The sequence below is a fragment of the Desmodus rotundus genome, chromosome 4 (genome assembly GCF_022682495.2).
Source record: "Desmodus rotundus isolate HL8 chromosome 4, HLdesRot8A.1, whole genome shotgun sequence".
In the NCBI taxonomy this organism is placed as follows: Eukaryota; Metazoa; Chordata; class Mammalia; order Chiroptera; family Phyllostomidae; genus Desmodus; species Desmodus rotundus.
In genome coordinates this window covers 155,920,535-155,927,386 of record NC_071390.1, presented here as the reverse complement: position 1 = coordinate 155,927,386, position 6,852 = coordinate 155,920,535, and positions in this window count along the sequence as shown.

Genomic DNA, 6,852 nt, shown 5'->3' with positions numbered 1-6,852 from the left:
AATTTATCATGGTGAGTTTTGAACATACATAAAAATAGAATGGTATAATGAAAACTTCCTGTTATCTATCACCCAGCCTTACCAGTCCTCCAACCCTGCCTTATCCTCAGCTGTGTTCACTTTCCCCTTCTGTGTTAAGTAATTTTGCATTATTTTGCATCACTCTGTAAAATTTTCATTGTGTGTCTCAGATACGAATCTTCTTTGAGATTAATATTTAAAAAAGTTTTAGGCTAGATGACTAGAAATTAAAAATTGAAAAAGGGGTGCACAATTTTATAACAAGCATAAAATGAAAGGAAATTCTAGTATATTTCAGTGGAAGGAAGACTTTTCTCCTACTTCTGCTCTTAGAGGAAGTCGGAGACCACCATCCTCTTGGCAAAATGGTAGAAAGGGAGATTTTGCCTTCCCACACTATACTCTTCCCTACACAAGGGAAAAGTGTATCTAATGAGTTTTCTTGAAACCATGGAAGTGTGGGAATTAGGTGGTCTTACCAGATGGTGGGGCAGGTTAGTTCAAAGGACGGGGGTGCTGTTAGCCAAAGAAGGGGGTAAGTAATTTGGGGCTGACACTAAATTAAGAAAGAGATTTGATATTAGAACCATTGTTTTCACTAAATCGCTTTGTAAATATTTCCAAATAATTAAATTGTGAGATTTAGGTCAATGTAGTCCCAATTTTATTTTTAAATGTGTATTTGTTAAAAAATACCCAGTAGTTTGTAGTATTTTTTTAAATTAAATTCTTAAAATTTGGAACTCCACAACCATTATTACCTAGAGTTCCAAGAGTAATAGGCCATTTCATTTAAGTAACAAACCAAAAGCCCTGAAGACAAAGAGGTGAAACTTGGCAGTGATCCAGAATAATGTGGATATGTCTCTTTTTTTGAATTCACAAAAGATACAGTTGTATAAACAGGTTTCTCTAATCTGGAGTAATGGTCCTTGACACTGAATTATCAGGTTCATGTTTTGTAGTTCAATTTAATAATATCCAAAGCATATAGTTCATCTTTTGAAATGCTCAGAAATTACACTTTGCCCCCTTTTCTAAAAGGTTAAACTTCCTTTTTGGACTTACTGTACTATTGGACTTATTTTTAATGTGTTTTTTATATGAACTTTGTATTCCCCTTTTCTGAGGACAATCCTCAATTTCAAAATAAAAGCAGAACACTTCTTACAAAAACATTGGAACAACTTTCAGAAAAATTATTTGGGGCCTTTTATATTTTTAGTTATGGATATATTTCTGGGAAGAAAATATTTTTCAAAGTGGAGTAGTAATTCAACATTTACCCAAACAGTTAAAACCTACCAGAGGATATTTTTTCTTTGCCTTTTAATATTGTGGTAAAGTCAGTGGATATGTAAGGCTTATTACAACTCTGGTTTTTATGTTCATTGTATTTGCTCTAAAAAGGGTTGTGGAGGTGGAAACTATATACATATTTACATAGTACTAATATGCTTTAAATATAACATCAGTATCTTTTAATGCTTTGGCATTAAAATGTACAAATAACCTTGAAGCAGGTTTATAAAGTCTTCATCTATTTTCTATATACTGTTAGCAGATTTTCAAATTTTAAGATACTGTAATCTTTTTAATTATAAGCAAACTGCCCCCTGGTGGCAAGTTTTCCAAAAAATAATTCTAGTGGCTCTCATTATGCATGTAATAAGAAACCATAGGGGTGGGGGAGGAAAGAAACATTGCTTGGCTCTTGATTTTTTTTCTAGTTGGTTTTTACATCAAACTCCTAATCAAGGTTATATAGGGCTTATTATGATACCAACCTTTTAATGTTATAAAAGTTTTTAGACCATTATCACTACTATTCGTTTTCAAGATGCCTAAGCTGATAATTTTCTGCATTGTATTTATGAGACAAGTAGCCAGACTTCTGTCTACTTTGAAAGACTGGGAAACCGCAATTCCACGAGGAGTCAGTGGGAATTCCTGACTGATGGTTTATGGAGGAAATCGTTAGAGTACAACCCTCACTCAAACTGTGCTCAGGGAGGATCATTTTATATCTAAGTGGCAGTCTTAGGAAACGGCAGCCATGGGTGTTTGGGGAGTGCCCGCATAATGGGTATTCAGACAGTTAGCTCGTTCTTTTTTAAAATGTATAGAATAAATGATTCAATACCTAGGAGATGCCTCTATATTGTTTGCCGTTTGCCCAACCTTAGAAGGTCATCCTAGAAATTTACTTGTCTTCAAAGTTTTGAGCAAGGATGAGAGAAGATACTCTTCTCCTATAAGTGAACATTTTTTGGTCATCAATAATGGTTCTCTTATAAATGGATCTAAGTACCATGCCAAGAAAAAAACAGTATTGCATAACCATTTATACCAAATATTCAAATTCTTTCCTTGCATTAATACATTATCACTCACAGACATCTGTGTCATTTCTGTGTAATCTTTGCTTGGGTTTTGTTTTGATTGGAATTTTCCCATCTCATTTCTGTCCCTCCACCATTTTGGGATTTATACACATTTGCTACTATATATTTTTTCATTAAACTTTAGAAATTTCAAGACTCATGCTGAAGAGTGAGGTTAAAAGAATTTACATTTACTTCTGCCAGGTGCCATGGGGCACTACCAATCTGGGACCACTTTAAATTTTTAGCTTGATGTTTTTTCTTCATAAGAAGTATAAATTTGGGGCACAGCATTAAGAATACTGACTTGTGGTTATGACTTCTTAGGGGAGATTTTTCTTCTCTTTACCTGGCACCAAGGTAGACAGGCCACCTTCCTAGCTGTCTCATTAGACTTCAAATGCAGTAGTTATGCAACTTCCCCTCCTTGGGTGGGCCTTCTTTCTCTCTTGCACTCGGTGTCCCTCCTCCTACCCCAAGTTTGCTAGTTGCTAGAATGGATTACCTGTATGTCTACATTCATCCTGCAAATTTTTACATTTTGCCTTCTTGGAGTTGCTTTTAAAGTGTGTGCATGTATGTTTACTATATAACATATTTTTAGGTTGATTTTAGCTGAAAGATTATTTGGGGGTGTGTCTAGTTGGCCATACCAACAGAAACAATCTGTTCAAAGTTAGGCTTTGACATTTGAGAACCAGTCAGCATTCTGAGAAAGGTTTATTTAGTAGAGTTTTATTCTGAAGACTCAAAATGACCCCAAGTTTTCTCCAAAGATAGATGGGACCTGAATAATCAATCCTTTATTGCCCATCAAGGTAGAGATGGGACCTAATGGGAAACAGAGGACAGGAAAAGATTTGGGAGAAAGGATAGAGGGTGGGTAGGTGGTAGAGAGAACAGGAGCCGAGAGGAAAAGGGGACCAATGTCTATCTGAGCTGGACTCTGTGATCTGTTGAGACTTCATGGGAAAAGTAAATAAATGTTTCACCACATTCTCTGTGTTTTTTTTTTTTTTTTTTTTTTTAATTCAGGCTGTCTCCAGGTTCCTTTCTGGTAATATATTCAACTTCATATACCAGCTCAAATGTCAAAACATAATCAAGGAGTTACAAATACATAGAACATCAGGATAATGTCAGGAAGTCCACAAATGGTCCTTCCAGCCTGCAGACATTCTCTCTGTTTCACTGAGCCTCAATTTCTTCATTTGTAGAATGTGGCCAGCAGAGAATTGTGTTGAAGATTTTTGAAGGTGAACTTATTTGTACACTATAAAGGTGTGTATAAACAAATAGCTACATTTTATATTATCCTTCTCATTTTACCTTAGGAGATTCTGAGATTCTTGAAATTTAAAGAACTTCCCTCAAGATCCTACTTGATGAATCAGTGTTAGTTAAAACTTAAGTTGCTATGTTTTACGTCAACACCTTTCTGGGCAAAAAAGAAACTTTGGATCTGTTAAAATAATTTATTTTTCTTTTTCTCCTCAGTAAAGTACACAACCTTGTGTTGACAGATTTAATTTTTTTACTTTCAAGTAAATTCCAGAAACAGAAAGCAAAAGTGCTGTTACTTAGTAAACTCAGATCAGCTTCTGTAACTGTAAGAGCTCTTTCCAGAAGTACATCTTCAAAATCAGTAACTGATTAAAAGTCCCCTCTAGCACATGCTCTTTGTAAACTTTTCCAAATGAATGCATAAAAAGGATGCAAAAATATCCTATAAAATGCTCAAAACTAAATTTATCTATAATGTGCAGAGAATGAGGCCCAGAATTACAATTCTGTCTTCTTTAGGGAATCTGCTAAAAATTGGGAATGACTTGATTCTTATCCTAAGTGAGACGCCTTAGAAGTAGAGGAAGTAAGACCAGGGAGGCAGTGAACCTTGGCCAAGCCCTAGGGTCCTGAAGATTGACAGACCTGGTTTCAGTCACTTCTTAGCTATGTGACCTGTTTCTCCAGTAAGATGGGGCTAATACCCCATACGTTACAAAATAAAATGAGCCAAGCCCTGAGAGTTTTAACATAGTGCTTCACATAAAAGGTCTCAAAACATTCTGGCTGTCATCTATAATTCAGAACAATTCCGTGGAGTGCTTTACTGAATAAATTGCATAGTTATCATAATTTCCCACTTACATCCCAAAGAGTCAGAAAATAACTAATCATTTTCCAGGTACTGTTTAGTAATAATGGATGTTTATAATGATGACCACATCCCATTTTCTCCCCAACCCAGGTACTGTAACTTTATTTTTATAATTTTTTTTTAATTTTTAAAAATAGATTTTAGAAAGCGAAACATTGATTTGTTGTTCCACTCCTTTATGCATTCACTGGTTGATTCTTACATGTGCCCTCACCAGGGATGGAATCCACAATTGTGGTGTATCGGGACGAGTTCTAATCAACTGAGCTACCCGGCCATCGCTAACTTGTCAGTTTAAATTTCGGAGATTACAGCATACTGTGATACAATGGTAAGAGCATAGAGTAAGGGTCAGAACCCAGGTTTCAGTAGTAACTACTCTGTACAGACCTGTGATGGTGGGTAACAATGCGTTTAATCACTCTTCATGTCTCTTCCCTTTTTTGAAAAACAGAGTAATACAGGATCAGAATCATTAATGTATGATGGGATGGGATTTTCTTCCCTGCCATTCCCTTCCATTTTCTAGAATGCTGAATTCTAGACGCTGCATTAATAGAAGGGTAGTTTTTTAATAGAAGTGTGTTTTTAAAATGATATTACCTAAGTCAGAGAAGAAGAAAAAGTATCAGCGTAATGAGGAAAGATCCAACTGCATAGAATATTTCATCTGGGGGTCTGGTCCCCATGAGGACTGCCCCCGCAACCTCGTGGACACTCCAGTTCTGCAATCTGCCCACTCTCAAGAGCAGAACCAGTTGGAGCATTTCTTCTCTCTTCCCTGCTTTATTTTTGTCAACAGTACTTATCATTCTCTGTTAGTGCTTATCATATAACACTAGCACTACCATATATTTATTTCTTTTATCGTCTGTCTCCCCCATGGGAGTACAAGCTTCATTAGGACAAGAATCACTTTCTGTTTTTTCATTGCTAAAAGCCAGTTCCTAGAACATAGTAGGTACTTAATGTATGCACACACATTACTTGAACGAAATCCATTCTAGTCAGTCAAACAGAAAAGGATTTTTTAAAAACAGATATTGGGTAGCTAACAATCCCGAAGGAGGGGAGGATCGGGTGTGGAAGGATGCAGCGTCTTAACTGCAGTTTCCCTTGGAGATAGTCATCACTATTATTGGGACACACTCCTGGATGTCTGCCCCTGTTACCTCTGAAAACTGGATGTATCTTTGCCTTACATCTCCTCCCTCGCCAAAATGTATTCCATGAGATGCCTTGCTCTTCCCATTTTTTTCTTTCAATCTGAAGCCTTTCCGATGGTTGCTTAGAGCCTCTTATCACACCTTTGGGCCCTAGCTGCAAAGGAGCCTGGGAAAGCAAATTCCAAACATCTACCTTGGGGAGGTAAACCCACAAGACTGGAAATTCCCCAGATATTTGAAGTACGTTTGAAGTGTGCTGAGCAGCCGCAAAATATAAATGTCCTTTATTGGAAATGAATTTTATCATTAAAAAAAAATTTCCAGATCTGGAGACCTGATTTAGTTAAAAACCTGATGTTTAATCCAGAATTTGTTTTCAATAGCAACTGTTAAACAATGTCTGCTCTCAAATTTATGTCTTCATTCCTGAACTTGGTTCTAAGCTTTATCAGTTGCTATTTTCTCTTTTGACATCCTTGTAAATAGCCAAAACTCATTGCCTGGAGTATGGTTTCCATCATGGACTTGTACTTCTTGGCTGGGGTGTGGAGTGACTAAACAATTTGATGCTTTCTTTACTTATGTAAAAGGAATAAGAGTATTAGCCCGTTATCAGAAAAAAACAGCAAGGTTGTAAAATATTGGGCTGTCTCAGAGCTTCTCACCTGGTACCATAAAAACCACTGTATTCAACAGCTAGGTCAGCAAATGTGCTGCCCAGCTCAAATGGTGTATTAGATTCCATAACTAGTCTTGACACCATTCAACCACTTTTTCAATAACTTTTCTTTTTTCTTTTTTTTGCAAATATGGAATGGGAATGACTGCTAAATTATTAGATATTTAAGTGTAGAATTCACTGTCATTGTTGCATAATTCAGTTGCTGAAATAACACGTAGCAGATGCTACAGTGCAAGTTAATGAATAATTATTTTTTTGTACTCTGGCCTTTGCTTGCAATTCATTTGTTATAGCCATGTGGGTTTAGTAATTACCTCAATCCTTGGAAAGTCTCATGGCTCTTAATGGTCTACTTCTGTTTAAATACAAAGAGAAATGTGAAATTCTTCAATTGATTTACTCGTTATTATAAATAAGCTAAAGCCCAGTCAAGCTAGTTAA